General features: G+C 40.8%; 1 protein-coding gene and 1 long non-coding RNA gene across 23 annotated transcripts in view; both read left to right on the forward strand.

The window, feature by feature from the left end:
* LOC114679323 (uncharacterized) overlaps positions 1–22,353 on the forward strand; it is a 77,967-nt gene extending 55,614 nt beyond the window's left edge. For all 4 annotated transcript variants that reach the window (XR_013416585.1, XR_013416586.1, XR_013416587.1 and 1 more), the window contains 2 exons: positions 14,409–14,593; positions 21,746–22,353. This is a non-coding gene — a long non-coding RNA (uncharacterized LOC114679323). The remainder of the gene's footprint in view (positions 1–14,408; positions 14,594–21,745) is intronic.
* Positions 22,354–22,871: 518 nt separating this feature from the next.
* LOC114679329 (uncharacterized) overlaps positions 22,872–24,148 on the forward strand; it is a 168,490-nt gene continuing 167,213 nt past the window's right edge. For 7 of the 19 annotated variants that reach the window (XR_013416600.1, XR_013416616.1, XR_013416599.1 and 4 more), the window contains exon 1: positions 22,875–23,032. The gene's annotated coding sequence lies outside the window, so the exon portion shown is untranslated. Of the gene's footprint in view, positions 23,033–24,148 lie in introns of all 19 variants that reach the window. The other 12 variants (XR_013416612.1, XR_013416617.1, XR_013416623.1 and 9 more) reach the window with 5 other exon arrangements.

Raw genomic sequence — 24,148 nt, forward strand, 5'->3', positions numbered from 1 at the left:
TGCATCTTTAGACTATACAAAGACAAACAATATAGATTAAAAGCACAGTCATCATTGAAATAACAGAACTTCCAAGTGTTTTTATCCATTTTAATGGGTTACTAGCTGCTAATTTGTCTGCAGCTCCTTTAAGCACTCCAGTTCCTGGCATTAATGTCAGGTGTGCCTGGGATGCTTTAAATATTTGTTCTTGAATTTTGCTATGTCCCAAAACAAGTTTGTACAGTGTCCTTCTAAATGCTTTTTTATTCTTTCCCAAATTTTGATCTTATTAAGAAAATTTAATAGTTTCCACAAATCCTTATGTTAAGCTCCTAGAGTGGGCCATATCATCTGAGGTTGAGGTGCCACTATACTGCCATGGTTCCAGATAATAGGAACTTTTGCCATACTTCTTATTATATCTACCTTCTGACCATTTTGTTCAGATCAGCTGAACATAGTGTGATCGTGGCAGGCAGACTGAGAGGTGCAATTCAAACTCAACTTCCCCTTAGGGGAACAATTATTAATGATTCCATAGGAATCGTTGTGCAGCACCTCTGCCTATTCTACAAAGCATTTGTCCTAAACAAGTATGTTTATTTTTTCTAAGTGGGTCCAATCCTGTTTATAAATAGGTTTTTGATGGTGGTATGCCTCAATTATAGGAGCAGATTTATTATAGTAAATACTGAGATCAGAAAGCATGTGTAACTGTGTCATAGAGTGATTGCACCTGGCATTATTACCAGCCCTTATTGAAGGAATACTCACGGCAGTGGTGATAACCGTTATCATAGCTACCATTAAATTATTCATTGTGACTGGTTATCCTGCTTCCCTCAAGTTTTCTTCCACCATCTGTGACAGCTTCTTGTTCTGTCCCCAGGTGGGTGGCTGTGTTCAACAGGTGTTGTTTGTGACAGTTGGGGTCCTCCTCAGTGCCAGTCTTGACACAGCTGCAACTAGGGGGTCCTCGGGATCCTCCTGGAGTCTCTTCCTCAGCATCTGGCTCATGATAAGGTTTCAGGTGTCTTGATGTATCCAAATCGGCTGTTGATTTTGGCCTGGAGAAATACAACCTCTACCCCAAGTTATTATTTTACCTATTTCCCAACTTTTTGTTATTGGATCTCTCCACCAAATCAGGTGTTCTGTTTCTGTCTTTACAGCTGGTTTCTGTAGATGCTATTCAGGTGCTGATAACATCTGGCCTTTGGGCAGGCTCAAAAAAATTAAAGTTAATCATGCTAGGTTCAGTTGCATCTGTGGGGTTCCATATTCTCTCTCTCCCTTCTGCTTTTGCAACTGCTGTTTTAGGGAGAACTTCATTCTTTCCACTATGGCTTGTCCTTGAGAATTGTATGGGATACGAGTAATGTGTTTAATATTCCACATAGAGAAAAATGTAGCTATAGCTTGGCTAGTATAGCCTGGGGTATTATCTGTTTTAATAAAAGCTAGAATGCCCATCACCACAAAACACTGCAAAAGATTGTTTAACACAGGCAGAAGACTCTCCTGTTTGGCGTGTAGCCCAGACAAAGTGACAAAATGTGTCCACACACACACATACATAAGCTAGTCTCCCAAACGAGGGAACATGTGTGACATCCATTTGCCAAATAGAGTTAGGTTCCAATCCTTGAGGACTAACTCCTCCTGTAAAAGATGAGGAAGGTACCATTTGGCAAGTTAGGCATCGCTGGATAATAGCTTTAACTTCTTTCCAGGTAATGCTGTATCTGTGTTTGAGACCAGAGGCATTAACATAGGTTAAATTGTGAAAGTGTCTGGCATTAGATATTGCATTAGCAACTAGATGATCAGCCATTTGATTCCCTTCAGTCAAAGGTCCTGGAAGAGGTTTGTGAGCTCTAATGTGAGTGATGTAAAAAGGGTGCATTCTACTCTTAATTTCTCTTTGCAATTGGGTAAATAAAGTCATCAGTTGTTCATCTATATGAAATCATAACTGAGAATTTTCAATTAGCTGTGTGGAGTGAACCACATATGAAGAATCAGAAATCACATTAATAGGCATATCAAAAGCAGTCAATACCTCAATTACAGTTACAAGCTCCACTTTTTGAGCTGAAGTATAAGGCGTCTGGAAAACTTTAGTTTTTGATCCAGAATAAGAAGCTTTACCATTACTAGACCCATCTGTAAAACAATGAAAATGTTTAGCAGGCTGCAGGTTGTTAACTGCAGGAATTGTAAATACAAACCATTCTCAGTCTTGCTCAGCTAAAGGGATAGTAAAGAAACAGTCTTAAATTTATGACTATTAAAGGCTATTTTTTTTTGAAATTATAGCAGGAGAAGGCAATCCTGGCTGTAATGCTCCCATAGGTTGTATAACTGAATTGATGGCTCTTAAGTCAGTTAACTTTCTCCATTTTCTTGATTTTTTCTTAATTATGAAAACTGGAGAATTCCAAGGAGAAAATGTTGGAACTATGTGTCCATTTTCTAATTGTTCAGTAACTAATTTCTCTAAAGCCTCCAGTTTCTCTTTACTTACTGGCCATTGTTCTATGTAAATTGGCTTATGTGTTAACCATTTTAAAGGTATAGGTTCTGGAGGCTTAACAATGGCCGCCATCAAAAATTATTTCCTAATCTTTGGCGGGAACTTTGTTTTTCTGCTTGAAGTGGTTGTTTCAAACCTTGCAAATTTTTTTCTAGTCCCATACCAGGGACATACCCCATTTCATACATTGTATTTTGACTTTGAGGGCTAGATAATTGTTCTGGAATTAGAACTTGTGCTCCCTATTGTTGTAATAAATCTCTTCCCCATAAATTTATAGGTACAGAAGTTATAATTGGTTGAATAGTGCCAGGTTGCCCATCCTGCCCTTCACAATGAAAAATATAACTACTTTGATATACTTCAGGGGCTTTACCAACTCCAACTATGTTAAATTGAGCAGATTGAATTGGCCACGTGGATGGCTAGTGCTGTAGAGAATGATTGAAATATCCACTCCTGTGTCTACCAAACCTTTAAATTTCTTTCTTTGAATAGTTATTTCATAGGTAGGACATTTTTCAGTAATTTGATTTACCCAATAAGCTGCTTTGCCTTGTTTATTTGTGCTTCCAAATCCTCCTGTTCGTTTAATTTCACTTTTTCCCAGTCCCACGTACAGCACAATCAGGGGCTGTACTATGCGCCCTCCTGGCTCTGCTTGCCAGGGAACAGAAGTAGATATGACAATTTGAATTTCCCCATTGTAATCTGAATCAATGACTCCTGTATGTATTTGTACCCCTTTTAAACTCAAACTAGACCTTCCTAAAAGTAATCCTATTGTCCCTGCTGGCAAGGGTCCACAGACTCTGTTGGGACCTTTTGCAGGGGTTCCCCAGGCAGAAGGCTCACAGCTTTTGTGCAGCATAAATCTACTGTGGCATTACTAGCTGTGGCAGGGGACAGATATTGTACAGGGGCGAGGGAATGGCCTGAGCTGGAAATGCCACAGTTTAGAATGGGGCCTGGGATGAGCCCCTCATGGCGTTTCCCAAAATCGGGTTCTCATCTTTATCAAACTTAGAGTGACACTGACTAGCCCAACATTTTCCTTTTTTGCATTTTGGACATATTTCAGGATGATCAGTTTTCTTTTTTCCCCTATCTGGCGGCCTGACTTGCTGATTTTTTCTACATTCTTTTTTAGTATGACCATGCTTCCCACAGTTACAACAAGCTCCAGAAAAAGGGGTATTTCCTTTATCCACTCTCAGTCCTGCCATTGCCTGTGCCAACAAAGTGGCTTTATGCAGACTACCTCCAATACCATCACAGGCCTTGATATAATCAAGTAAATGTGCTTTCCCTCTGATAGGTTGCAGAGCGGCCTGGCAATCGGGATTAGCATTGTTGAAAGCTAATAACTGCAACACTATATCCTGAGCAGCCGAATCTGCAATCATCTTTTTAACAGACTCCTGTAACTGAGCTGTAAAATCAATGTATGGTTCTCTGGGTCCCTGTTTTATAGCACTAAAGGAAGGGTATTGTTCTCCACCTGAAGTTGTGCATCTAAACCAGCCCAGTCGCCAACCCCCAAAAGTTGGTCTGCAGTTACATTAATTTGAGGCTGGGCCTGGGCATTGTGAGCAGCCTGAATGGAAGTTTCATCTGCCCACCAAGTTTTAAATTGTAGGAACTGAGCAGGAGTTAGACAAGCTTGAGTAAGAGCATCCCAGTCAGTAGGAATCATCCGACTGGAAACAGTAACATTCTTTAACAGTCCCATTACAAAAGGAGAACCTGGTCCATACTCACTTATAGCTTGTTTTATTTCTTTGAGTAATTTAAAAGGAAAAGGCTCAAATGTAGCTGAAATATTTCCCTGTTGATCTGGGGGGTGTATTCTAACAGGGAACTGCCAAGCCTCTAAATAACCCTCTTGTCTAGCTTGCTGAATTCCTGCCTGAATAAAACTAAGAGCGGTTGCTCAAGGTGCTGCTCAAACAGTCACTGGGGCAACTACTTTTCACCCAGTGTCCTCCAGAAAAGAAAGATCTGGGGGGTTATTTTCTTCAAAATAATAATGAGGGGGTGCAGAAGGGTAGGGATGAACCTCTCCTTCCTTTGCCACTTTAGCTTTAGCTGGTAAATAAACATACTCTGTAACCTCTTCTGTTACTTTGCTATGCTCTTGTTCCTCCTCATTATCAGTGTGAAAAAGTTGCAAGGTGAAATGAACCAGACCCCATACGTGTCCCATTGTTACCCTGATGCTTCCAAGCTCCCCTTCTTACTCACCATGGGGATTGCTTTAAGAGTACTTGGGTATCCTCCAGCTAGTTTTCCATTCCAACCATCGCTCTGGCGACTCTTCAACCTGGATTTGAGCCCCCACGAATGGACACCACTTGCCGAGATCAGCTTGGTTGGGGAGACCCTAACCCAGTGGCACTAGAGGAATTAAAGACACACACATGGAAATATAGAGGTGTGAAGTGGGAAACCAGAGGTCTCACAGCCTTCAGAGCTGACAGCCCCGAACAGAGATTTACCCACATATTTATTAACATCAAACCGGTCATTAGCATTGTTTCTATAGATATTAAATTAACTAAAAGTATCCCTTATGGGAAATGAAGGGATGGGCCAATATAAGGAATAGGTTGCGCTAGTTAACTGGAGCAGGAACATGCCCTTAAGGCACGATCGCTTATGCTATTGTTTGTGGCTTAAGAATGCCTTTAAGTGGTCTTCCCCCCTGGCCGGGCCAGGTGTTCCTTGCCCTGATTTCCTTAAACCTACAACCTTCCAGCATGGGCATTAGGGCCATTATGAACATGTTACAGTGCTGCAGAGATGTTGTTTATGGCCAGTGTTGGGGCCAGTTTATGGCCAGATTTTGGGGGGCTTGCACCCAACAAGATTCGCTGTTAGTCTGATGGGCTTCCCTTTGTGGGTAACCCGACCTTGCTCTCTGGCTGTCCTTAACATTTATTCCTTATTTCAACCTTGGTGAATCTGATGATTATGTATCTTGGGGTTGCTCTTCTCAAGGAGTATCTTTGTGGTGTTCTCTATATTTCCTGAACTTGTATAATGGCCTGCCTTGCTAGTTTGGGGAAGTTCTCCTGGATAATATCCTGAAGAGTGTTTTCTAATTTGGTTCCATTCTCTCTGTCACTTTTAGGTACACCAATCAAATGTAGATTTGGTCTTTTCACACAGTCCCATATTTCTTGGAGGTTTTGTTCATTTATTTTCACTCTTTTTTCTCTAATCTTGTCTTCTTGCTTTATTTCATTAATTTGATCTTCAATCACTGATATCCTTTCTTCTGCTTGATCGAATCGGCTACTGAAGCTTGTATTTGTTTCAAGAAAGTTCTTGTACTGTGGTTTTCAGCCCCATCATGTCATTTAAGCTCTTCTTTACACTGGTTATTCTAGTTAGCCATTTGTCTAACCTTTTTACAAGGTTTTTAGCTTCCTTATGGTGCATTAGAACATGCTCCTTTAGCTTGGAGAAGTTTGTTATTACCAACCTTTTGAAGCCTATTTCTGTCAACTCATCAAACTCATTCTCCATCCAGTTTTGTTCCCTTGCTGGCGAGGAGTTGTATTTCTTTGGAGGAGAGGAGGTGTTCTGGTTTTTGGAATTTTCAGCCTTTCTTCTCTGGTTTCTCCCCATCTTTGTGGTTTTATCTAGCTTTGGTCTTTGATGTTGGTGATGTACGGATGGGGTTTTGGTGGGGATGTCCTTGTTGTTGATGCTGATGCTATTCCTTTCTGTTTGCTAGTTTTCCTTCTAACAGACAGGCCCCACAGCTGCAGGTCTGTTGGGGTTTGCTAGAGGTCCACTCCAGACCCTGTTTGCCTGGGTATCACCAGTGGAGGCTGCAGAATAGCAAATATTGCTGCCTGATCCTTCCTCTGGAAGCTTTGTCCCAGAGGGGTACCTGCCTGTATGAGGTGTCTGTTGGCCCCTACTGCGAGGTGCCTCCCAGTCAGGCTACATGAGGGTCAGGGACCCACTTGAGGAGGCAGTCTGTCTGTTATCGGAGTTTGAACACCATGCATGCTGGGAGAACCACTGCTCTCTTCAGAGCTGTCAGGCAGGGAAGTTTAATTCTGCAGAAGTTGTCTGCTGCCTTTTGCTCAGATACACCCTGCCCCCAGAGGTGGAATCTAGGAAGGCAATAGAGCTTGCTGAGCTGCAGTAGGCTCCGCCCAGTTCAAGCTTCCCTGCCGCTTTGTTTACACTGTGAGCATAGAACCGCCTACTCAAGCCTCAGCAATGGCAGATGCCCCTCCCACTCTCCCACTGCCAAGCTCCAGCATCCCAGGTCGATCTCAGACTGCTGCGTTAGCAGTGAGCAAGGCTCTGTGGGCATGGTACCCACCAAGCCAGGCACAGAAGCGAATCTCCTGTTCTACCAGTTGTGATAACCATGAGAAAAATGCAGTATTTGGGTAGAAGTGTACTGTTCCTCCAAGTACAGTCACTCATGGCTTCCCTTGGCTAGGAAAGGGAAATCCCCCAACCCTTTGTGCTTCTCAGGTGAGGCGATGCCCCACCCTGCTTCAGCTCACCCTGTGTGGGCTGCACCCACTGTCCAACCAGTCCCAGTGAGATGAACCAGGTACCTCAGTTGGAAATGGAGAAATCACCCATCTTCTCTGTTGATCTTACTGGGAGCTGTAGACTGGAGCTGTTCCTATATGGCCATCTTGAAAGTGACCCTGTAATTTTTAATTTTTTTGTACAGGTGGGGTTTCACTGTTTCCAAGGTTGGTCTTGCACTCCTGGGCTCAAGGGATTCTCTTGCCTCATCCTATCAAAGGGAGGGAATAGAGGCATGAGCCACCACACCTGTCCTCAAGTTCTTATAAAGAAAGATTTGGACTCCCAAATTATTTCTCCTTTGTATAATAAGATGACTTCCCACTTCCACTTGGACAGAAGACTGGAGGATTATTTTCTCAAGGGAATAAATTAGATGTCATGTAGAGTTGGGTATGGGAATATCATATGGAAAATGTGGTGAGTTAGCAAAAGTTTACATATTGAAATTGAGACACCCTAAGTCTGCGTCTCCTAACAGGCTCTTAGAATTTTAATAGTGATATCTTTATACTTGAGAAGGAGATTAAAAGAGCCTTCTCTGGAAATATGACTAACCCAAGAAAAATGATCTAAAGTTATTAACATCAGGGCTTCCCCAGGGAGCCCAGTGAGATATCAAAAATGAAGATTACAAGTTCATCCATAGACTGAGAGCTCCCAATCAACTTCTTTGAACACCAAAGATCGGCTGAGAAAAGTTACAAATATAAAAGATAGAGATAAAAACAAACAGAAATAAGCAGCTTAGACAAGGTAGAGAACAAAGGAAGAAAAACTTAAATAATATATTACTATTAATATCCAGGGAGAGGCAAAAGAAGGTACTGCTTCAAAGAAACAGGAATATGATGCTATAAAAATAACACCCAGAGAACAAAAAGAGAGCTCTTGTAAATTAAAGGAGTAAAAGTAGAAATAAAAATTTCAATAGAAGCTTTGGAACATAAGATTAATGAACTCTCCCAGAAAGAAGAACATAAAAGCAAAAGGAAATAGGAGAGAAAAGATTTTAAAAACTATCCATCATCCAAATAAAAATTTCCAGACAGAGAGAAAAGATAAATTGAAGAGAAGGAAAGTATCAATAATTAAATCAGAAAATTTCTTAGAACCAAAAGACATGAGTACCAGAGTTCTGTACAATGAATGAAAATAAAACCACATAGAGGGTCATCACTGTGCAATTTCAGAATAACACAAATAAAAAATGGAAATCTACAATTTTTGAGATGGGGAAAAGATGTCATACAAAGGATCAAGATTCAGAATTACATCAGACTTCTCCTTATCAACACTGAAAATTGGAAGGCAATGGAATGATGCCTCCAAAATACAGAGGGACAGCAGTACAACTTAAAACTCTCTAACAGCCAAATTCCTACTTAGGGTAAAATAAAGACATTTTGAGATATGAAACATTTAAAAAAACCTGGTAAAAAGGATCCAGCAACAGAGAGAGATGAGTGGCATCCCCATGATGATGGCGAGCAGAGTTAACAAGATGAACAGTCTTGTAATATAGTTGGAGAGCTGGAAGCTCAGGATGGAGCCGGTTAGAAGGCTTCAGGATGGTTTCTTCAAGAAAGAGAAATTGATAGAAAATTGATAGGATACCTAATATACCAAGAGGGGTTGTACAATTGGTGGAAATATGAATGAAGACCATGAGTCTACTCCTAGACACAGAGATTCCAATCAGCTGAATTACTGGTAAGTATACAGAAAAAACTAAAGATGCACTCATAAAAATCTAAGCAAATAAACAAAAGACAACTAACTCCAAGGAAACCAGAAAGTTGTGCAAGAAATGAAAAGTCATTATAGTACATTACATGGCTCAGTTACAAAACATGTTTACATAGTCATCGTAATATAAGCAAGTAATATTTATGCTACCAAAATTCTAAATTACAAGTAGGATGGAGAGATGGAAAGTGTATGCTGGGAACAGGGATATATGTGAAAGAGAACATCCCATCCTCATCTCCTACAGTAGAAAATCAATAGGTTACATCTAATAATGGAAAAATCAGGAAGTAGTAATATAGTGATGGTCTTTATCAAGATAGGAAACACAGGGGAGAGGAATTATGAGGGCTGTAATAAGATGTATTGTTGAATTGTGGGTTTTAAGATATCTGTGAAACAACCAAGTGGAGATGTCTACTAGGCAGTTGGCCTTATGGGTCCAGTGCCAACTAGCCTGAAGAAAGGTTCTTGGAAAGAATTAAGTCCTACATAAAATTATTTGCATGACGATTTTTCTCAATTATTTCCCAGAATGATTGATAACTACTCACATTCTAGATACATAGGAGAGAAGTCCATTGATGATATACAGGTCATACCTAAGGGCACTAGAGCTTAATGTCCTTGCAGAAGCAACTGAGAAGCGCTGATCAATACAGTGGGAAATAGAGTTTGAAGTCATTGTCTGTATTGTCTGGGGAGTAGATGAAACTGGAAGAGGGCCAAGGATAGCTGCTAGGGGACACTAACAGTTTAGAGATGGGCAGGGCAAGAGGAAACTACAAAGAGATGAAGGAGTAATAAGAAATACAAGAGAACATGGCAACTAGAAGATACAGAAGGGATTTTGAAAGAGAAGGTACATGGGAGGTGCCAACAGCTGCAGAGAAGTTACATGAAGTAAGGACTATAAGGGGGCCATTGATTTTTACCTGTAAGGAAGTTGTGAGTGACCTTAGTTGAAGCAGTTTGTTGGAGTAGCTGGTATTCAGAAGCCAGATTTCAGTGTACTTGGAACCCAGTAATTAGTCAGCTGAAACTAGCTGTTTCTTAATGCCCATCTCTGAATCGAAGCTAACACTTCATTCATGCTCTAAGTCACACATAGGAGAGAACTGTGTTTTCACCCAGGAGACCACTGAGACACAAAATATTGGGTTTCCACAACAAATTCATGAGAACATTTCTAGGAATTCGTGAACCCTGGCCAATCTTTTTATTGCATTCTTTAGATTAGTTATTTTTATGTGTGTGTGTGTGTGTTTTTTTTTTTTAATGTGAAAGCTGACATGGGATGAGTCCTAAACTGACCAGGGGAAGAGTGTGTTGCATTACCTTGTCATTTAAGTAATCTCTCAGCATGGGTAAAGAACTTCAGCTAGAAAAGTAAGAGCTTCCCTGTAATAGACTAGGTGCTATTCATCTGTCACTGAAACTTTGGGTGGTATGACATTACTGCTCCATATATCTGTCATTATTTATTGTTCATTCATTTATTCAAAGTCTCCCCTTTGTTCACCAGGGATAAGTCCCAAAGCTCCCAATGGATGCCTAAAACTGTGGATAGAAGAGACTTTCATATATACAATGTTTATTTTACTGTACATGCATGCCTATGATAAAGTTAAATTTATAAATTAGTCACAGTAAGAGATTAACAACAACAATAATAAAATAGGACAATTATAACAATATGACAGCATCACTACTCTTGCACTTTGGGGCCATTATAAGTAAAATAAGAATGACCTAAACACAAGCACTGTGATACTGAGACAGTTAATCTTATCACTGAGACAGCTACTAAGTGGACAAATGGTCAGGTAGTATGTACAGTGTAGATACACTGGACAAAGGGAGGACTCATGTCCTGGGTGGGATGGAGGGAGACAGGGCTAGATTCCATCCCTCTACTCAGAATGGTAAGTGATTTAAAACTTATGAATTGTCTATTTTTGGGATTTTCCATTTAATATTTTCAGATCATAGGTAATACTAAAGCCATGGAAACAAAACTACAGAGAAGGGAAAACTGTATCCTAGGAGTTACAGAGATAAAACATGGAGCAAATATGAATCATGCTCTCAAGAAGTTTATAGCAAAGGGATGGTTCATGAGCCCAAGTAGCACTGGTACAAGGTAAAAAGGGCTAGAGAACCTTCTTCTTCTGGAGGGTCTTCTATCCAAATCAGCCATACATGGGAGGACTAAAGTGGGGTGGGGTCTCCTAGGAAGTATATTGTTTTGCCTTGACATTGTCCCTCATTTAACCTAAGTGTTACCTCAGTTTTTCCAGAGTGGTATGGGTTGTGAACTCTCAGCCTACAGGATTGCTTTCAAATAGTGTAGCTGTGCCTCATATGTAAAGAGAGGGTGAATTGGAGGCTCCATCTGAAGCTTGTTTTTGGAGTTTGTTATAACGCTCCCTCCCCAAAGGATAGCAAACAAACAAACAAACAGTTTTTCCTACTCTCCACTTTCACATTCAATACAACACAGTACCTCTGTTTACCAAAATGTGTGGGGATTTCTTTGCACATACAACCAAGCAATTCTGTAGTAGATTCTCCAGTAGACACCAGGTGGGTGTCCTACAGTTTAACTAAATTCTGATTATCTACCTGGAGATAGCGTCAGATCTCACAGGTTGAGGGCTCAGTCCCACAAGACTGCCTCCACCCTTGAGATACTAGCATGGCCTGTTGCTTCTAATCATCTGGCTTTCAATAGGGATTCCCATAATCCCCTCTTTGAGTGCTAGAGTGGCTCACATAACTCAGGGAAACACTTTACTCATGTTACCCATTTATTATAAAGAGTATTACAAGGAATACAGACAAACAGCTAGTAGAGAGATGCACGGGCAAAGTTTAGAAGAAGGGGCACTGACCATTGCTCCCAGGCCCTCTCTGGGTGTGCCACCCTCCAAGAAGCTTCATGTGTTCAGCTATCCTGAAGATCTCTGAAACCAGTCCTTTTGGGTTTTTAATGTAGGCTTCATTAAGTAGGCATGATTGATTAGATTATTGGCCACTGGTCACCAATTCAACCTTCAGTGCTTCCTCCTCTTCCCAGAGATTAAGGGGACTGATTTTCTAATTAGGCCATGGTCTTTCAGGTGACTAGCCCCCATCCTGAAGCTCTCTAGGTGCCCCCAGCTACCAGGCATCTCAGCATACAAAAGACACTCACCACACCAGAGATTTCCAAGGGTTTTAGGAGATGAATGTCAGGAAATAGGATGAAGACCAAATATGTATTTCACAATGGCATACTTCCTACAAAGGAATTATAAACTGGGGTGCATGAGTTTGGTGATACTCCTGATCTGCTGGGTGCTCAAAGAGTGTATCAAAATTTAAACAAGGAACCTCAACACTTGTAACTAAAAGACCCAGATCTTACTCATCTTTGGCTATGAAGTCAAATCAGATTTATGGTAATACCCCAAATATCAATGCTCAGAGCCCAGCTATCCTTGACAGGCAGAGATCCCTTAGTTTCCAGGAGTTTCTCTTCCTAAATATTTCTGGGGCCGCTCTCACAGATGTTTGTGCGTCTCAATTGTTCCCTTGGTTTCCTGGGGTTATGCTAGGTTGGGATTTGTGGGGGGCCAGCAGTTTCTCACAGTTGTCAGCAGAGCCTCTGCCAGCAGCTCTGACTTCCACAGCCACTGGTCAGCCAGGGAAGCTGTGTATTCTTCCAGCTGGCTTGATGACTTCAGGATGCTTCTCCCTCTGGGTCCATGGGGAATGCGTTTCTCTTCTAATAAGCTCTTTCTGGAGTGTTTTGCAGAGCACAGCTGTTGAACTTCAGTAACAGAGTCTCTCCTTTGCCTTACAGCCCAAGCCTTCCCAGAGTGGACAGCTCAGCTAAGAGGAGTTTGGTTGGGTGATGTCAGACTCCACATCACACTCCCGTGGAACCTTTGCTCCTCTAAATCCCAGGCCTGTTCTACCACTAAGCTCACTTATATGTTTGTTTTGTTTTTGGCCATTAGGCATAGCAGGGCTGCTATTGGGCAGCTACTTTAGAGTCCTTTAGTATTTCTGGGCAGTTAAGAAGCTCCCTAAACATGCTCAAGGAATTCCAAGAATTTCTTGAAGAAAGTGTTGCCTCATTTCACAACACTGACCTAGCCAGCTGTGTGTGGGAGTTGGTGGGAGGTTAGGATAGGAGGCACATTTTTTATTCAAGTGTGAGAAAACTAATAAAATTCTCTTTAAAAATGTAAACATATATATTAATGCCTAGAATGGCTACTTGGGGTGGGGGTGCTGAAGTGGGCATTCAAACCCCCACCCCCCCCCAAAAAAAACCATGAAGTTTTGATTGTAACTTTCAAACCTGAGCCATTGCCAGCAGTGGCAGCTCCACAGGTTTGAGTGAGTTTAGCTCATTAAATAACATGCTATTATAATGTTTGCTGAAGAGTCTCAGCTATTTGTAGATTAGTTTCTGAAACTTTTCATTTTGCCTTAACATTTGTACTAGACAGAGGAGGTGGAATGTATGTGTTGTAGGAGGATGAGAGAGCAAAGTCTAACTGAATATGAAGTAAGGAAGTTGGAGAGGATAAAAAATATTTTGGGAAAGTGGACATTTGTCATTATTTTTGGCTGACTACTCCCCTCTTCACCTTTTGTCTTTGAGACATTCTCCTTTTTGGCAGATAGCAGAATCCTTTTCACTCAGTAGAAGTCACATGCCATTCTAACCTTCCTTATAGCTAGATTATAGGCATATGACTCAAGATACATGATGATTCATCAGTTCCATCCAAGGTAGATTGTAACTTAGAAGGTAGGAGTCCAAAGAGCCAGGGCCACCAGGAAGCTATCATGATGAGGTTAATGGTGTCTGTGGTGGCTAGATCCAGTTTCCAGGGTTCATGGTAACGGTTCCAGCAGCTAGCAGGGGCCAGTGTCTAGCATCAGTGTTGTCAGTGGGACAAGCAGTTGAGTCTGTGCCTGGTAAAAGCAACAGTTGTGCCTTCATAGAATCAGTTATATGAGGGAATTTTGTTAATTTTGAATGTTTTTCTTGGATGGGTGGCATTTAAGTTGATTCTGACACTCCTGGAACTTCCATGAGTAACACAATATCTTTCAATAATTCCCTTTTTGCCTTAATCACTCAGCTTGTCAGAGGTGTTTGAACTAGAGCAACTCCATTTTGAATGGGAGTGGGAAAAACGATTTTGAGACTTGCTGGGCCACATTCCCAGGAGGCTAAGTATCTTAGTCACAAGGTATTTACAGTTAAGGGAACAGAAACAGACCCGGACAATATCCTGATGTCCTGATATCTTGAGAACAAAAGCATTCCTAGTTTAAAAACAAGTTTTGCTTTAAAGATAATAATATAGACTCTTGTGAAAGATAGTAGTTACACAAAGATTAGCAATCCTTTATCCCAAATCCTTGTGGTAGAGCACATCTCTCCCATGATTTTTGTTATATACAAACAAGCATTGTACCTAAGGTGGGTGCATTCCTGTGCTTACTTTCAGGAACACCCTGCTCTGTCTATGGAGTAGCTATTCTTACATTCTTTTACTTTTCAAAATAGACTTGTATTCACTTTCCTCTGCGGACTTGGTCTGAATTCTTTCCTGCACGAGATCCAAGAACCCTCTCTTGGGGTCTCAATGGGACCACTTTCTGGTAACATCCTCCTGGTGAACCACAAAGGGACTACTGAAGAGACCCCTGACCCAAAGGAAATAAACTGCAGCACCAATTGGCCAATTCTGGGTAAGTGGTGGGGGTATATTCTATCCCAGGTGAGGAATGAAATTGGGTTAGAGACCCAACCTGGAAGGGTTGGAGCTCCTCCTAAAACATAGGGGCTTAAAGACTCCTCTTGGTAAAGAGCAATGATGGTTGTCCAAACTTGGGTTAAAGGCCCAACTAAGGGGGGTTAGAGTCCCTCCTAAGACATAGGGCATTAGAGATCCACCTTGGTAAGCCACCTCTTGGTTAAAAATAGATCTGACTCTACAGGATGTTTATCACTATTAACTTTGGATTAATTCACCTTGTCCTCTTCGCTTCCTGAATCAATTTCCTGGTTGCTGTCTTTGTTTCACTGCCACTTTCAGGAGACCTCATTTAACTGGTCTTGGGATTTTAAGTACCAGGATGGAAATCAGGGAATTTTCCTTGCTGTTTTGTTTCATTTGTATACTAATAAAACTTCTTTCCTTTCTTGGATTCAGGCAAATTGGCTTTGTCCAACCCATGCTGCCACTATTGCCTGGAACCTGCTCTCTCTGGTCATCTCCACCTAAATCCTTCTCATTTCCTTTGCCTTATTTGACATTTCTTTTGTCAGTTTCCATGTCATGGTTTATCTAGGGCCCATGGCTCAGCCTGTTTATATTATCTGGCCAATATAAATAAAGGAATTCAATTTTCAGCAGGTTTTCCATCATAATGCAGCGTGCCTTAAAAACTCTCTTGTCCTTTTTAATGGAACTTGGCCAGTGGCAATACAGTCTTGCAGGTTTGGAACTTTTCTTTCAATGTCATCTGCCTCCTTTTTGGGGAATACAGCATTGATCCCAGAGGACTCACCACTAGGATGTATTCTTGAACATTGGGACAAGTTTAAACCAAATGGGCTTAAGAAAAGAAAATTGGTAGTTTCATATAATACTGTCTAGCCTCAAATTACTATACTTGGAAAAATAAGAAAAATCATCACCTACCAGAACTATGGCCTTTAATACTATACTTCAACTTGATTTGTTTTGTAAGTGTGAGGGGAAATGGGATGAAACCAATATGTTCAAGCATTTTTATTGCCCAGTCAGAATAAAACTCTGCAATAGGTATGTGCATGTTTAATGAAAGGAAAGGAAGAAAAATATTTAGACATACTAGATGATCACTTGATGCAAGACCCCTCCCTGCCAACCAGTTCAACAGGTACTTTTGAGTGAAACATGTCAGGTCTGATGCTTCAGGTCTATTGGCCTCTTCTAGCCTATCTGGAAGTCCTATTGAGATTCCTTTGTCCCCTCCTCGCTACCTGTCTAATCCCACTGTATACCTGCCACTCCCTGAGAAACCTAGCCCTGCTAGTACTACTTGTAGTGGAGCCTCTTATCAACTCCCAAAGGGAAACTTTTGTCTGCTTAGAGCAGTAGCAAATGGTGAAGAAGGCACTGTAAGAGTACATGTCCCCTTTTCTATGTCTGATTTGGCTTTGTGTAGAGAAAGTTGGTCATTTCTCTGAAGATCCAGGGAAATTCATAGATGAGTTTGAGAAATTAACTCTGACCTATAACTTGACCTGGCAGGATCTGTATGTTTTGTTGTCTGTTTTTTGTACAGTGGAAGGGAAGCAATGCATTCTGGGAATGGCTCAGACCCATGCAAATGAGATATTGGCCCATAACCCTAATCATAATATCTACCAGGCAGTAGGTAGAGCAGTCCCTGATCAAGATCCAGGATGGAACTATTAAAGCTGCAGTGAGGACTTGGGGAAGAGAGATCACATGGTAATTTGTTTGTTGGAAGGACTGAAGTATATGAAAAAGCCTGTTAATTATGAAAAGGTTAAGAAAAGTATTCAGGGTGAAGATGAGAATCCAGCGTTGTGTCAAGTTAAGACAATCAGGAAGTATGTAACACTGATCCTGACTCAAAGAAATAACAGACTTTATTGGGAGAATATTTTATAACCCTATCTGCCCCTGATATTAATAGGAAATTACAAAAAGCAGCCTTGGGTCCCTGGACTCCTATGAATCAGCATTTGGATATGGCATTGATAATTTTTAATAACAAGGACAAAACAAAGGAAGCTGAAAGAGCTAAAAGAAACTTCCACAAAGTGCAGCTTTTGGTTGCACCTCCTGCATGGGTTGCCCTTATGGCTATTGGCCTGGACAAGGGAAGCTAGAAGGTGAAAAGCCCTGAGTTGGGCTTCCAAGTCACTGTGCCTTGGGCACAAATCAGTGTGCACACTGTCAGAAAACTGGTCATTGGAAGAGGGAATTCCCAGTGTTCTGAAGGGAGCCATTGGCACCTGAACAAATGATGGCCAAAATAGCCAAGCAAGTCCATGAGTGATGGGGCCTCAGACCTTCAGGCACCAGTCCCATTGGACAACTAACCATTCTTTTGGAGGAACCTCAGGTAACCCTTGAAGTGGCAGATAAGAATATTAACTTTCTTCTGGATACAGGGGCTGCTTACTCTGTTTTGAACCATTATAATGGGCCACTGTCAACTTAAAACTACATGGTCATGGGGATAGATGGACAAACTCACAGATACCATTTTACCTATCTGTTAAACTGCTCTTTAGGGGCTTCAGCTTTCTCATATGCCTTTTCTTATCATGCCTGAATGTCCCACTGCTTTGTTAGGAAGGAATTTGTTGACTCAGCTGCAAACAGTGGCATCTTTTGGAGATAACAAGGCAGATAAGGGATTGCTTCTTCTCCTTTTCCGTGATAAGAGAGGAAAGTAAATAGGGACTTATCTAGCTTGCCTATTGAAGTAACCTTTCAAATAAATCCTATGGCATTTGACATTGAGGTTCCAGGCAAAGCACTAAATGTTCCTCTGGTTTGCATTTAGCTTAAGCCTGATGCCCTGTACTCCTGAAAGAGACAAGATCCCCTAAAGCCAGAGGCATAAAGAGGGATTCATCCATTAAGAACTAAGTTTCTACAATTTGGTTTGTTAAAACCCTTTGAGTTTTCTTGTAATACTCTAATATTGCCAATTAAAAAGCCAAACGGAGACTATAGATTTGTTCAAGATCTTCAAGCGGTCAACAATGCTGTCATTCCCAAACATCCTGTAGTACCCAATCCCTACATGCTGCTAGCCCAGGTCCTTGGGGATGCCAGTTGGTTTACAGTCTTAGATCTCAGGGATTTATTTTTTTCTGCATTTGAGTATACCCTGATTCAAAATTTATCTTTGCTTTTGGATGGACTGACCCTTGATAGTCATTTGGTTTCTCAATTAACTTGGACAGTTTTTCCTCAGGAGTTTAGGGACAGCCCTCATTTATTTAGATATGCATTGGCTAGAGAATTAAAGATGTTAAAATTGAATAGGGCCACGATTATTTGGTATGCGAATGATTTGTTGGTAACTAGCCCAACCCAAAGAGGCTCAAATAAAAATGCCATTAAGTTGCTAAATTTTCTGGGCACTAATAGGTATAGGGTGTCACTGCATAAGGCCCATGTTTAAGCTCAAGAAGTTAAATATTTAAGATATGTTTTAACCCCTGGCACCTGGGCAATAGCCCCCAGAAAAAAAGGAAGTGATCTTGGGAATCCTGGAACCCCAAACTAGAAAGCAGCTGTGAGCTTTCCTAAGGATGTGAAGATTCTGCTCTTAATGAGTGCCTGGATTTGGGCATATGGCCAAGTCTTTATGTAAGGCTCTAAAAGGAGCACACTTAGATCCTTTTGAATGCAGTAGCAATTGTAAAACATGCTTTTAATAACCTCAAGGAGAAATTGGGAATAGCTCCAGCCCTAGGGATCCCCAATCTTGATAAATCATTTTCCTTTACGTGGCTGAAAAACAAGGAATGCTCTGGAAGTACTTGTCTAGAAACTGGGAGGCATCCCTGACCAGTAGCATATTTTTCTAAGTAATTAGACCATGTAGCTTTGGGATGTCCCAGATGTCTCAAGGCAGTTGCAGCAATGGCTCTTTTGGTAAATGAAGCCAATAAACTGGCTTTGGGACAACATCTGGAGGTTTTGACTCCACACCAAGTACAAGGAGTACTAGAAGCTAAAGAACACCAGACGATGACTGGAGGACATGTATTAAAGTATCAGGTTTTGTTGCTAGACATTCCTGATGTAACTCTTAAAGTCTGCCAGACTTTAAACCCCACTACTTATCTGCTTGAATTCACAGGCACCCTAGATCATTCCTGCATATAAGTTATGGAGCAAGTTTATTCCAACTGGTTGTACTTAAATGATGAGCCTATAGATAATCCTGAGCTAGAGTGATTTACACGTGGAAGTAGCTTTGTGCACCAGGGAAACAGAAAAGCTGGGTATGCTATCATCAGTCAACATGAGATAATTGAAGCTCAGCTCTTACTGGCTTCTACCTCAGCTCAAGAGGCTGAATTAGTGGCCCTTATTAGAGCCCTACAGTTGGGAAGAGTTAGCATTTCCACTGATTCTAAGAAGTATGCCTTTCTGGTGCTTCATGCTTATGCTGCTATCTGGAAGGAATGAGAACTCCTAACTGCTAAGGTTTTCGTTATAAAACATCACTTGGAAATTCCGAATCTATTAGACGCCATTTTGCGGCCCAAGGGAGTAGCTGTAATCCATTGCAGAGGGCATCTGAAAGGGAACTCCAGTGTGACAAAGGGAAACTCCTTTGCGGATGCTGCAGCTAAAGTCACTGCATTAAAGGAGCCAGTTAAACTTGTAGGTATGTTAGTGTCCACTTCCCCAGTAGTAACAGAACCGAAATATACTAAAGAGGAACAAGAATAGGCTGACTGTCATGGCTTAATTTAAGATCCTTCTGGCTGGCTGATTAGTGACAGCAGACTATTGATACCAGATGCTAATTAAAGGAAAATAAATATTTGCATGATTCTACTCACTTGGGAAGAGATTCCTTGTTTCAATAAATGTCTCATCTTTTTATAGTAAATGGCTTATGTAAAACTGTAAAGCAGGTAACTTGAGCTTATGAACTTGGTGCCTGAAATAATCCAAATAACCCAGCTTTACCTTCTCCTTCAATAAGGCCTGTTCAGCATAGGGGAACATATCCCAGTGAAGACTGGCAAATAGATTATACTCAGATGCCCCTGTGAAATGGGTTTAAACATCTATTAATATTGTTGACACCTTTTCTAGTTGGATTGAGGTTTTCCTACCTGGTCTGAAAAGGCAATCAAGGTTTCTAAACTCTTATTAAATATAATAATTCCTAGGTTTGGGCTGCCTAAAAGCTTGCAGAGTGATAATGGCCCACCTTTAACTGCAACAATAACCCAAAACATATCTTTAGCCCTAGGAATTCAGTACTGCCTTCATTCAGCATGGAGGTCACGTCTTCAGAGAAAGTAGAAAGAGCCAATCGAACTCTGAAAAGGATGGTTGCTTAACTCTGCCAGGAAACATCAGAAGCCTGGCTGACTCTATTGCCTATGGCCTTGTTGCAGGTTTGAGCTGCCCTTAAAGGAAACCTACACTTCAGCCCTTTAAAAATAATGTTTGGAAGCCTTTTCTTAACTACAGATTTCCTAACGGACATAGATACTTTCAAGCTCCAAAATTATATAATCAACTTAGGACAAATGCAAAAAGCACTCCTTGAATATGGAAATCAAAGACTTCTTTTCCCTGCTTAGGAAGAGTATCTTATTATAACCTAGTGGGGAGATTGGGTCCTATTAAAAACTTGGAAAAAAGTATTCACAGCAGATCAACTTTCCCTAAAATGGAAGGGAACCTATGGAGTCCTCCTTAGTACCCCAATTGCAGTTAAACTTCTAGGAATAAATAGCTGGGTCCAGTTATCTTGAACTAAACCTGTCCCTTATGAAGCCCCACAGGCCATTGGAGACTGAGACTGATCCTACTTATTCCTGTGAGCCAACCAGTGACCTCTGGCTCCTATTCAGAAGGAATGAAAGGGATGGTTAACATAAAAATATGGATTGGCATTCTACTTTTGGGTATAAGTTAGAATCACACAGAGAATAACTTATTTGTTGAGTGAGCACAGACCTTAGCCTCACTGCATAATCAGACCAAATGTTGGGGATGTGGAAAATTACCACTTTCCTCCACTTCCAGATTGCCCTGGCATATTCAACCAGCCAACCTAAGTTTATGGGGACTGTATTACGATTGGGAAATGGAAAATAATAAACATACACCCTCTTTCCTCATGCACTATAGCCACACAGGCCTAAGCCCCTTTCCTCTCATACAGAGAGACAAAAAGGTACTTTATTTTTTTTAGTCTAACTAGGCAGCTAAATTCCATCACAACTTAGGTTATACTGTACAGGATGGACTTGGGTGGATGACAGTTATCAAGCAAAGTGTCTCTATGTCTTGAAAGGCACAATAACAGTCACCACCAGACAGGGACCCATGACATGGGATGGTTGCCACCTCAACAATGTAATCAGACCCTTCTTTAACAGACCAAATGTGGATGGGATGGCAACGTAATTCACCAAAAATAGGTGTCTACCCTTCTCCTTGGGGATGGTTATGGGCTTGTGGAACTCATGGCTAGCCATACTTACCTTAAAATTGGATTGGAAGGTGTACGTGGGGTTGTCCTTATCTCCCAGGACATATGCTCACTAAATTGGACTCTCTGCCATCTAACTGGGAAATTGGAAAGGCTTGCCATAGGTGACAAAAGAAAGCATCTTTGTGGTTTTACCTGATGGCTATAGTTTCCCCACAGGCAGCCACGATTGATATTGAACTCACCAAACTCACACTTGCAGCTTTCAATAATACACATCATGCCTTTACCCTCCTAACTGAGGAAACTTCTCAAATTAGCCTTACAAAACTGCATGGGTTTGGACATTTTAATAGCAGCTCAAGGGAGAACTTGTGCTTTGGTCAAAACTGAATGTTGTGTATATGTTACAAACTACTCACATACTATCAGCCAAGCTATAAAGGCTTTAGACATTCACATCTCTGCTACTGATGTGCGGCTGGTTGACCCCATATTGGCTTGATTCCAGCAATTGTCTAGTTCTTGGACAGCCTTCTTGCTTAGTTTACTTGGAATACTTTTACTTATATTGCCTTGCTGTTGTGGAATATCGTGCAGTGGTACTCTTTGTGTAGGAATTCAAGATAAGCTTACTCAATGCTTTCATAAATTGGATACTTATTAATCTTCCAGATTTCACCTGTTATCAGGACTCGGAGTTGTGAAAGAGACCCTAATGATTAGATGAGAACATCACTGCTTCTGTTCAGCATGAAGAAGCTACAGAAGATGGATATTCATCCCTCTGCCACTTTTAGGATTAAGGCTTTCCTTGTAAAAGGAAGGGGGGAAATGTCAGAGGCATTCGAACTAGAGCAACTCCATCTTGAATAGGGACTGAGTAAAATGAGGCCAAGGCCTGCCAGGTGGCACTTCTGGAAGGTTAGGCATTCTTAGCCACAAGATATTTTTGCATAAGGAAACAGAAACATACCCAATACCTAACAGACCCAGGAAATGTCCTGATGTCCCGATATATTAAGAAGAAACCATTCCTAGTTTAAGAATAAGTTTTGCTTTAAAGATAATAATATAGACTCTTGCGAATGGTGGTAGTTACACAAAGATCAGCAATCCTTTATCCCAAATCCTTGTAATAGAGTACATCTCCCTCATGATTTTGGTTATCTGATAAATAAACAAGCATTGTACCTAAGGTGGGTGCATTCCTCCTTTTATTTTTGGGAATACTCTGTCTATTCTTTTATTCATTTACTTCCTTAATAAACTTGCTTTCACTGTAATCTGTGGACTCAAGTTCTTCCTTGCACAAGATCCAAGAACTCTCTCTTGGGGTCTGGATTGGAACCCCTTTCCAGTAACAAGTTTGCAACTAAGAACCCTGACACCAAAATAAATAAACCAACAAAATCATCAAAACAATTTGGATTACAACATGCTTGGAAAGGAGGATAAAGGTCCCATAACCTTATTGCTTGAACACAAAAGTACTGACCATTATGTTTCCCTCAGGGCACCCTCCCAAAAGGATTTCATAAAACACTGGATGTCATGTGGACAAAAAAAGGCTCCATCATAAAATGATTTCAGAAATTTGAGAAATGTTCTGATAATATTACACAGCTTTCTTTACTTTGTTGCATAACTTCTCAAAATCTTTAGTATGGTAATGCACTTTAAGAAGATTCAAGAAAAGGATAAACAACTACATTTTTCCCCCTGGGAACATTTCAAGGGATATTGAGGAACACATGCTGCAAAATGCTGCCTTCTGCTCTATTTGCACATCCAAGTGATTTACATCATGATAAGTATAAGGCATGTGCAATTTTCTTCCCTGCTTTCTTCTATGCTATCCTGGGACTTTGAAGACAAGGCTTTGCGTAGAAACAGATTCTCTCCATTAGTCTCTGGGGTCTGTAAGTGTGAACCTGAGATGATCCAGCAGCAAGCGAGAAGGTAGGAACCCCTGCCCTGAGCTAGCAGATGGCGTCTTGGTACATAGTCTCTGCTCATGTGTACTCTTGTAGAAGCAGATTGTTAGGCCTTGAAATTAGGGCCAAGACCTCCTAATCCCGAAATAAATTTAATTTACTTGGGTATTTCCCAAGTAATGCTTTGAGATATACTTTTCCACTAAAAAGGCATATCCAACGTCCCATTCACTTCCCAAGCTTAAGAGTGAGACCTCTACAGTGATTTTACACAGACTATAAAGGAGGAAAAGAAACCTGATTTTCCAGACCTAAGCACGACTAACTACAGCAGGGTTTGCCATGTAAATGGACAAAGAATATCCTCCTTGCTCTCAATTATGCCCAGGGTGGAAGGGGCAGAGATTTAAGAAGACTTAACTTAGAGGAATGAAAAATAATGGATCATTTGTTGAGCATGGGCTGTTAAAGTGAAAAAAAAAAAAACAAAAAAAAACAAAACAACTCCTTTTCACTGTAGTGGTTTTTTTTCACTTGCTAAGTTGGCCTCAGGAAACATGACACTGATAGTTCTATCCCAACTGTGCTGCATAACTCTGCTGGTTAGAACATAGTACTGAAAAAGTCACAGACATGAATCTCCATTGGAATTTATATTCAATGAGGATGGGGACTTGGTTTTCTTTCACTGCTATATCCCCAGTATGTAGAATAGTTGCACTATAAATATTTGTTGAATTAATGAAATCTGTCTAGTTTGGCTGGGCCTCACAGACAGAGATTGAACCTAGAATCCCCACCAGCCTGAAACTTCTAGTTTAGTATATATGTGTGTGTGTAAAGGTAATACTATCATATTTCTCTAAGTTTCCTTTGAAAAACTGTCAAGCCACAGATCTCTGTTTTGTCCTGTTTAGTTGGAATTCACAGTGAATAATCTTGCTGTAAACATGCTTGTTCAGAAATGCATTGCTTTGTTTCTGGTAATATAATGGCTAGGTACCTGCAACAATCTTCTTGCTAATATTAAAAAAGTGAGTTAATGCATATATTAAAAACTCTTCCTAAAGACATCCAAGAACTAGTAAAACATAGCAGCAAGGATTTATCAGTCCAACATCTAAGGCAAGACAGGAACAAA

The sequence above is a fragment of the Macaca mulatta genome, chromosome 1, assembly GCF_049350105.2.
Source record: "Macaca mulatta isolate MMU2019108-1 chromosome 1, T2T-MMU8v2.0, whole genome shotgun sequence".
NCBI lineage: Eukaryota > Metazoa > Chordata > Mammalia > Primates > Cercopithecidae > Macaca > Macaca mulatta.